The sequence below is a fragment of the Urocitellus parryii genome, chromosome Y (assembly GCF_045843805.1).
Source record: "Urocitellus parryii isolate mUroPar1 chromosome Y, mUroPar1.hap1, whole genome shotgun sequence".
In the NCBI taxonomy this organism is placed as follows: domain Eukaryota; kingdom Metazoa; phylum Chordata; class Mammalia; order Rodentia; family Sciuridae; genus Urocitellus; species Urocitellus parryii.
The window spans coordinates 1367488-1376750 of record NC_135548.1 but is presented as its reverse complement, the minus strand read 5'-3'; the positions used below and the strand labels follow the sequence as shown (position 1 = coordinate 1376750).

The window sequence follows — 9263 nt, the reverse complement described above, 5'->3', positions numbered from 1 at the left end:
GCTGTCTCCTGCGCAGTCAGCACAATGCAATGGCTTCTCTTGGTAAAGCTGTGGGACAAACGGGAGGCAGGCAGTGTCCGGGTCCAGCAGTGCTCACGGGTCCCACTGTCCAATGGTATACAGAAGCAAAAATTGCTGCTTCCCCCGTGTCCAAGCTCTGGGGTGGGCACGTCACAGGTTTAAGTGGGTGTTATTTGAAGTTGTCCCCCTCAGACTCAGAGTCTGAGCCATGACCTAATGGAGCACAGTTCCACGACCATGGTTTACATCATGAGTGGGAAATCGTGACGTTTTGGCAAAAATAATGGTGAATGTGTTGTCACAGAAATTGTCTCATGTCTGTGTTCTCTTTAGCTTGATTTCATGGGAGGTTTTTTGCATATTTCATCTGACAAGGCAGCAATCTGGATGCTGGGTGGAGAGGGTGAGGGGCTCCCTAGGACTGAGGACCCAGGATGCTCCTCTGAGCACATCCCTGCATCCTCCAGGGGAAGTTTGATCCCAGGGTGCCTTTTGTCTGGGGTGTCTCTGGGTCACTTCCTCTCCACTGTCAGGAGAGGGTCCCGGGGTCATGTCTTCTGGGGGTCCCAGGAGCCTGGGTTTCCTGTTGGGAGTCAGAAGCCTGAGCAGTAACCTCCACACAGGGGCCAGGGGCTTAGGATCCTGTCCCCATTGCTCAAGTGAGGAGAAGGTCATGTTTCCAGCCACAGGGGTGGCTGAGGTCATGGCACAGCGCCAGGCTCCCCGAGTTCCTCTCCTGCAGGGATGCTGCTGCTGCAATTTTGCTTTGGTTTTTATTTCTCTCCTTTGCAAGTGGCACCTTGTATGGTTTCTGTTTCTGGAAATGTTGATATATTTTAACTTTTTACAAGAGATTTGTGTGTATTTTATAGTAGTAAATGATAAAGTATCATATTGAGAGCGTAGATTTATGCATTCATGACATTCTAAATTCTTGATAAAGATTGAATATGTAGGTGGGGCTGTGGCTCCATGGTGGAGTGCTCGCCTAGCATGCAGGAGCAACTAGGTTCGATTCTCAGCACCGCACAACTATGAAATAAAGACATTGTGTCCACCTAAAAAGCTAAAAAAATAAATATTTTTTAAAGACTGAATATTTAGTTGTATGTTTTGTCTTTTAGTTTATCAAATGCTTGCAAATCTCTAAGCTTGTTTTATATATTGAACCAGATTTCTGTATGAGTTGCCTTTTACTTCAACCCCGTGATGTTCAAGGATCAGCTGCACATTGTGTTTCCCAAATCCTATCAGGTGGTTGTTTGGGGTGTTCTTTGTGCCTCTGAGGTTTTGACAGGAGCTCAGGAACTTGTGTAGCTGGTAGAAGCAAAGGATGGAGCTCGGCAGGTGTGTGTCCTCCTGATCTGCAGTAACAATGAATTGGAGGTGGATAAGGGTGAAGATGGCAGCCACATTTCCTGGGTGCAGACCAGCTCTGCCCCTCCACGTGGGACATCCACTTCACACAAGTGTCTCCGTTTCCTTTCTATAACTTGGGAATAATAATAATAATCCCAGCAGAGCCTGCACAGCACAGATAGAAGTTATGTGAGTCAGTAAACAAGTCCTCATGGTGCTGCTTTTAGCCTGGCTAGGAGCCCACACTGCAGCAGCCCTTGCCTCTTCTGCTGTGGACACCTCTCCTCAGGTGCCATAGAGATGGATGGGACCAATGGCAGCACCCAGGGCCTCTTTATCCTCCTGGGATTCTCCAATTTCCCCAATGTGAACAGGGTCCTCTTTGTGGTCCTCCTGGTAGCCCACCTGCTGACCCTGCTGGGCCACACTCCATCCTCCTGGTGTCGCAGCTGGACCCCACCTCCACACGCCCGTGTTCTCCTTACCCCCTTCGTCCTTCCTGGACCTCACCTTCACCCCCAGCTCCATCCCCAGCTGCTGCACAACCTACGTGTCCATGACAAGACCATTAGCTCTGCAGTGGCACAGTCCAGCTCTTCCTGTTCCTGGGCCTTGTGGAGTGGAGGGACTGCTGCTGAGTGTCACGGCCTATGACAGGTTGGTGGCTATCTGGAAGCCCCTGGCCTACACCGTGATCATGACTTCCAGGCTGTGGTGCAGTCAACTCCTTGGTCATATGTCAGTGACCCTATGGTTACACTGCTGTGCGCACAAGAAGAAGGATCACTTCCTGTGTGAGATACCTATCCTGATCCCTGTGGCCTGTGTCAGCCTGGGGGCTATTGAGGGCACTGTCCTTGTCCTGGATGTGGGCATCATGCTGTTTCCCGTGGTCTTCCTCCTGGTCTCCTGTGGTCACATCGTCAGTGCTGTGCTCAGAATGCAGTCGTCCTCAGGAAGACACAGTCTTCAACACCTGCGGCCCCCTCACCCTGGGCTCCCTGTCCTACGGGAACTTCATCCTCAAGTACATGCAGCCAGGAGCCGCTCCTCCTGGGACCAGGGCAAGGTCCTCATGCTCTTCTACAACCCGTCACCCCTTCCTGAACCCCTCATCTCCACCCTCAGAAACAGGGAGGTGAGAAGGCTGATGCTGGGGAACAGAAAAGGGGACAAGGAGGGAGGGCCCAGGAAGTGACCAGCACCCAGGCTCAGGGTCAGCTCCATAAGGGCCACTGCTGTCCTCTGAGCCGTGGGGCAGATGAGGTGTCCGCCTGCAGCTCTCAGCACATTTGCAGGGCTGTCCTCTGGGAGCCTGATTAAGGCCAGCGCTGTGGGTTTTATAACAGCACAGGGCCTGTCCTCCACACCCGGATGTGCAGCCCTGACCCTGCAGGCTGGTACCAGGGCCACAGGAGTCCCCGGGTCCTGCTTCTGTAGTTTGCTGAGTTCACAGTGGTGCTCTCAGCATTTCAGCTGGAACCTCCCAGCTCTCTCCGGGCTCTTGGTGTGAACCACTGTGTCTTCCTGGGTGGCGTCAAAGCTGAGTTCAGCGTGGCCGGGTATTTCCCTCCCATAGGCTCGCAAGGAAGCATGTTGTCTTTTTCTGCCCTCTGTTAGGAGACAGATACATGAATGGTGGGAGCACAGGGTTAAGAGAGTAACTATAAATGTGGCCCAGGGGGCAGACCCCACGTGATTCATTTGCCAAAAAGCAATGTCGCTGCAGCCCTGCCTGGAGAAAGTGGACAGGTTCTGTCCCATTCCCCAGCAAACCACCTGTTGTCTGCATGGAAATGCAGGTCGGAATTAGTATGCGTGAGAGGAACCCAAGAGAGTATGAAGGGCCTGACTTTTGTGACCCTTTTGCCAGAGCAGATTCTGAAACATAAGGATGCTTCCTCCTATCCATCAAACTTGTAGCAATGGATAGTTAAGAATGCAATTAGCACTGCTCAGCATGGGGCCCTATGGCTTGGAAATGACCAGGCCACCAGACAGGCCCGAGCCATGGTCTCCAGAAACCCACTCCAAGAGGCCAGAGAGCCTTTGGAAGGTCTGTGGAAGATAAGAGGTGAAAGTTGATGGAGAGGACCTCAGCCTGCCACCAACACAGCGCCGCCACAGCGCCCTCTGCTTGGTACCCACAGGCATTGGGTGCCCTGAAAGAGGGAAAGAAGGCAGTACAGGGGATAGGCCCCGGGGGCCATCTGCAGACATGTGCTCAAATCCCTCAGTCACAGTTTATGGACAGAGTGAATAATCCAAGAAAGGAAAAGTGTCTCATGGAGGAGACGGGAAGCCGCAGCCAAGGAGGTGATCAGGGAGTGGACTAAACAAGGGACAGAGAGCAGCAGGCACCAGCACAAAGCAGCCAAGTGAATGACTGGATTTGGCCACCCAGGATACAGGGACACAAGGGGCTCAAGCCTCTCTGCTGGCCTCAGCCTTGGCCACTGCATGAAAGCAGGAATAAGGTAGCTATAAAGGAAGAGGCAGCTCCACTTGCTGGGGGGTGGAGGGACAGGACAGTTCTGGGGAGAATGCCCAGAGCCTCTGCAAATTATTTCCTGAACTGACCAAGGAGGCTTCCAAGCAGCTAGTCAAGACCACAAAAACATGACCCTTTCCTTCCTGTTGTCGCTTAACAACCTGCTGGAGTAAGTCCCCTAGGTTAAAATCTAATGCCTTATGGCAAGTAGATGTCCCTCACTATGTACCTTCAGGAAATTAAAATATGTGTATGTGGTCATTGATACCTGTTCAGGCTGTGGAATGGCCATTTCCAGCTACTTAAGTGCTTTGGGATCATGGCAGCTCCTTTCTCCATCAAAACTGGCACTGCTACAGCCTTGGCAAGCAGAGCCTTCAAGGAATTTTGCTCTACATGGCACAGAAATCATGTCACTGGGATCCCCTATAACCCTCAGGTTTAATGCATTGTAGACAGAACACGCAAGGAATTAATGACCATGCTACAAAAACAGGGCAGGGGGAGGGAGGGGGCTCTACCAAATGCCCTCACAATGCCTTGAACAAAATCTTGTTTACTTCAAATTTTCTTTCAACTTCAAAATTTTCCATGGAAACAGCCACCCAAATACATTAGGCCCTCTTCACTGTGCCCTGCCATTTACCTATAATCTCCCAGCTCCATCCCAGCACAAATGCATGATGGTCCAGTGTCCCTCCTAAAACTGGGTCCAGGGTTTGTACATGTTGAGAGAAGCCTCACCCCATCTGGGTGCCTGCAGTGAAACTGCCTGCCAGGTAAATTGGGCTTTGGTCCCTTGGCCACCAAATTAGCGGTGGTCAATTGGGAAGGAGCCCTATCTAAGCTCTTTTCTAATAACTCCTTCCTGATTGATCCTGAGGTAGCCGTACAAGGACCACCAGTGCAGGGGAACACAGCACTCCCACACCTGCTCGGCCGAGTGGTTTCTCCGTCGTTGATGAGACCTACAACCAGGACCGTCCTCTGTTTTGCTCTTGCTAATGAAACTTTTCTAGATCAATATAACAAGTCCTATGCTGGCTGTCTCTCACTGACACTTGGTAGTTAACGCTACCAATGGCCATAGACACCCCCCCATGGCAAGTGCCAGAAACCCTGGCTGCCAACATGCCCAACAACACTCTTTACAAAGCTCCCCTCTGATAATGACAGCACCCCAAGAAAACCATGTGTGGCAGCCACACCTTATCTCCTTGGAAAGAGAAATTTCTCTTGCGAAGATCAATACCTAAGCACCTGGGTGGGCACAGCTCCCTGGAATGTAACCTATGTGCCCAAATACCATGTGGGCTACAAAGTAACTGCTACCTGGGACAATCTGTCATCCACCACTATGCAGGAAATCAATCTCGCATCACACCAATATTGCTGGCCACTAGACCCTTCCAATAGGCATCAGCAGGCTGCATGAATGGGTCGATAAAGGCCCTAAATGCAACATGTGCCTTCATCCCTAAGTATACCCATACCCACTGTGCACAAGCTTGGGTCACGCCACCCTTGCCATGCTCATAATCACTGCCTCTGATGGTGTAAATATCACTCATGCAGAGATCCCTTGTGCAGTCAATGCATCCTGCTGCCTCCCAACCTGTCTACACCGGCTATGAAGCTAAATGTGCATTGATCCTCAGATGCCCCCCGAAGCCTGGCTTCCAGTGGACCCGTCCAAGGAGTGGAGGAGTCCATGGGACATGCGGAGGAAGCATCCTCTGAGTGAGATCCTGCACCGGACAAGGCGTGATATTGGCCTCATCATTGCTGGGATTGTTGCCCTAGTGGCCGCCATCGCCGCCACAACCACTGCCACTGCTGCGCTCACTCAGGGGATCCACACTGTGCACACTGGAAACAATGTGTCCCCTGTGTGGCAGCAGCCTTCGCCTCTCAAAATGACTTAAATAAACTGAACTGAACCACTATTTGCCTCATTCAGCAAGAACCAGACCTCCACCAGGAGCCACGAGGTGTTCTGTTTATGTTGCTAAGGCTCACGGTCACCCTGAATTTCATAGTATTTGCGTCACCCAATACGCTGTATCTGACAATGGAACCTTGCAGATCTCCACTTTTTCTCAGTTCATGAAGGGCGCTTGGGATGCTCACTGTGTTAGGGCTGCATGACGTCACTAAGGCCATGGTCGAAATCAAGGGGACGAAGGAGTCTGTCTCATCAGCCTCCTCTTTCTTCCAGGGATTGGCTGAACATTGGAAAAACCTGAGAGCCAAGTTACTAACCCTTATAACGCTATTACCCTGGCCCTACTGAGTGTGACAGTAATAATTTTTTTCTTGTGTTGTGAGATGTTTGCAACCATGTGAAGGCCACCAAACAAAAATCAGGGATGCTAGCAAAAGTCCTTGTGGCAAGTCTGAGGGGGAGATGCGGGGACAAGTGCATGGAGAACTGCATATGTGGCATACCTGAAGGGCACCTGAGAGGCAGGCCACTCCCCTCCAGCTAGGGGTGTGAGCAGCAGGTTGCTCACCCTGTAGGCCCCTCCCTGGGCGTGAGGCCACCTGTTGCAGACCCTGCACTTGCTCCATGGCCTGCTACTTGATTGGTTGTGGCTCTTCAGAGTCACTCCTGTGCCCACAGTAGCTCAATAGAGCAACCTTGGAATCATCAGTAGGCCAGAGGGAATATTGGGGGGCCTACTTTGGTCTCCTAGAGGTGTTCAGAAATTGTATTGGTGGCTGCGTGTAATGGGCTTAGCTGCTGCCCGAGTGTATACACATGGTAACTGCGCAATAAAATCAGACCTGCTTCCTGCTTGGTGTCTGGTGTCTTGATTCGTGACTCTCTAGCCACACTGTCCTCGACCCTGTTCCGTGGGCCTCGTTGCTGGATGAGACAGAGGCCAAACAAACACAAAGGCCCGGTTTCCTTGGAAGCAATATACAGAAGCAAATGCACGGACCCAGACATGGAGCAGTGCACCAGACATACAAGCACGTGGGGACTGAAGATTGAACACCATGGAGGAGGCTTGTAAAACAGCGGTCATAACGCAGGACTGCCAGCAGGGGGTACTCTGCTCACGCGAAGTGTTGAAAACACGCACACACACCCCCACCCCCACTGCATCAAGGACAGGATTGTAAACTCAGGAAACTGGAAGAAGCCTCTGCACAGGAGGACAGCCCAGAGAGCACAATGTGACTGCAGAGATGTAAAAGAGAGGTCTCTGTGGCTGTTGGCAAGGAAACTGTCCCCATTAAGGGCCTGTAGGCTGGCTGGGGATTAAATTGGCAGTAAGAGAGATTCAGGGAGAAAAGCTACTCAGTCCCTTGCATGTGCAGGGGCATCTTTCTCAAGTACAGACCCAGAAAAGGACCAGGTTTTGAGGACTGCGGAGCCTCTGGAGTACAGAATGGAACCAGGGGGTGTCAGGATGGTGGGGATGATGACAGGAGGGAAGGGAGATGGGTGGGGGAGGAGGGGGCCTTGCTGTGCAGACAGGTCTCGGGGTCAGTTTTGGGTGGGAGAGGCAGCCCGGCTGGTCAAAATAATAACCTTGCTTTAATTTGATTTTAATTGGAGCCAGTGGTCTTTCCTTGCGTCCTGGTCTAACACCCTCCCCCGCGCCACACTCATTGTTGTTTGTGTTCCTAGAAGCTGCCATTATCCATGGAGTGAGATGAAAGAGGAATTTTAATCTCTAAGATTCTTTTCAAAATAAGCTGTGTTTCTCCGAAAAGAGAATAGTGAAGGAGGAAGGTGAGAGCTGAGGGGACTCAGGTCGACCAGCAGCCGGGCAGGGCTGGGAGCTGGTGGGCTGCGCCTGTGGCTGGAGGGTGCCAGGGCAGAGCAGGCTGAGCAGACAGACATCAGTCATGGCTGGGGTCCATCCTGATGGGTGGCTTTTCCTGTCTGAGGTGTAGATCCTCAGGCAGTAGCTGCTCTCTGGATGTCACACTCTCAGGTCTCATTGTAGTGAATGGGTCTGGGGGGATCTAATTGGAGGCCGCCTTCTCTCTGCTCTGGAGAGGACAGAACAGCTTATGCCCACCCACGCACGGGCCACCGTCCCTGGTACTGTTCACCTCCTGAGGACACCTGGCTGAGTCCTGCTGTTGTCCTCAGTCATCTCTCTGTGATCCTTGTCCCTCCACAGGAGCAACTCTGTGGAACAGGCACTTCCTGACTCTGCTCTTCCAGCCAGAGGGCACCTGAGCCTGCCAAGGGGGAGGGGTCTGCCATGCCTTGGGGACAAGTGGTTCAGCTTGACCCGCTTTTGATCCTTGACCTCTGCAGAGACACTTGGGAGACCCGCATCCTCATTCCTGACTCGGAGCCCTGGTTCCACGAGGTGGTGGGCAGAGACCAGCAGGCTCATAGTTCACACCCAGCCCATGGCTGGCTTCCCACATCTCCACATGCTCATCACTCAGAGCTAAGGGACCCTCAGTTCCAATGTGGCAGCTCCAGACACACTCAGGTCATTGCACTGGTCAGAGGGCTGCTGGTCACTGTATTAGTCTTCCTGGGCTGCTGTAACCAAACACCCAGCCTGGGGCCTTCAGACCACAGACCCTGACTTTTCATTGATGAAATCAGGCCACCACCTGAAGCCAAATCCACCTCTGCCTGATGGCCAAAGCCATCTCCAGCCCATGGGATCTTGGGATAAAGAAAGACATGTCAGCTGGCCATCGCTAGGAGCCCTGCTTCCTTCCCATCACCCATGCCTTGTGGAACACAAAGCCAGCACATTGGGCCAGCTGTGTCCCTTGTCTCCAGCCCCCCTTGTAACCTCTGAGTTCTTCAGCATCCTCTGGGCTGGGTCACCTTCTTCAGACCCAGGCACACCCTTGACTCTTTTGACTTTGTCGCCCATGTCCTCACAGAGGCTCCATGTTCTTAGGTGTCAAGCTTTCAATTCTGCAGATGTATTGGTACTAGCGATCCGACCTGGGGTGCTTAACCACTGAGCTACATCCCTAATCTTTTTTCTTCCATTATTGAGGTTAATATGACAGGCTGTATTGGCCCCAAGTGGCCAATTTTTATGTTTTATAAGCGAGCTTTCTGGCAGAGCTGAGCAGGGTTAGTATTTCTTTCTGGTTTAACTATCAGTTGAAACCCAGGAAGCTGAGAGCCCTGGGTCAGCTTCTGGGGGTACATTGCTGCCTAGGCAGGATGCAGATGGGCTTGTGGCTTTTCTTGAAAATGTTGGTGCATCTCAACCTTGACATGGAAAGAGTTCACAAAGGGGGACTTTATACTGAGAGAAAATAATGAGGTCAGTCTGTGCAATAGAATGACATGTTTCAAGGAGGCAAATGAGCTTGAGCTCACAGACATGTTATGAGACTACAGATGCCTGAAGCCTAACCTAATACAATTCTACATATTATGATATTA

At 51.7% G+C, this 9263-nt stretch overlaps 1 pseudogene; it reads left to right on the top strand.

Moving 5' to 3' along the window:
* Positions 1-258: 258 nt before the first annotated feature.
* On the top strand, positions 259-5796 carry LOC144251145 (olfactory receptor 2W3-like; annotated as a pseudogene).
* The last annotated feature ends 3467 nt before the right edge of the window (positions 5797-9263 follow it).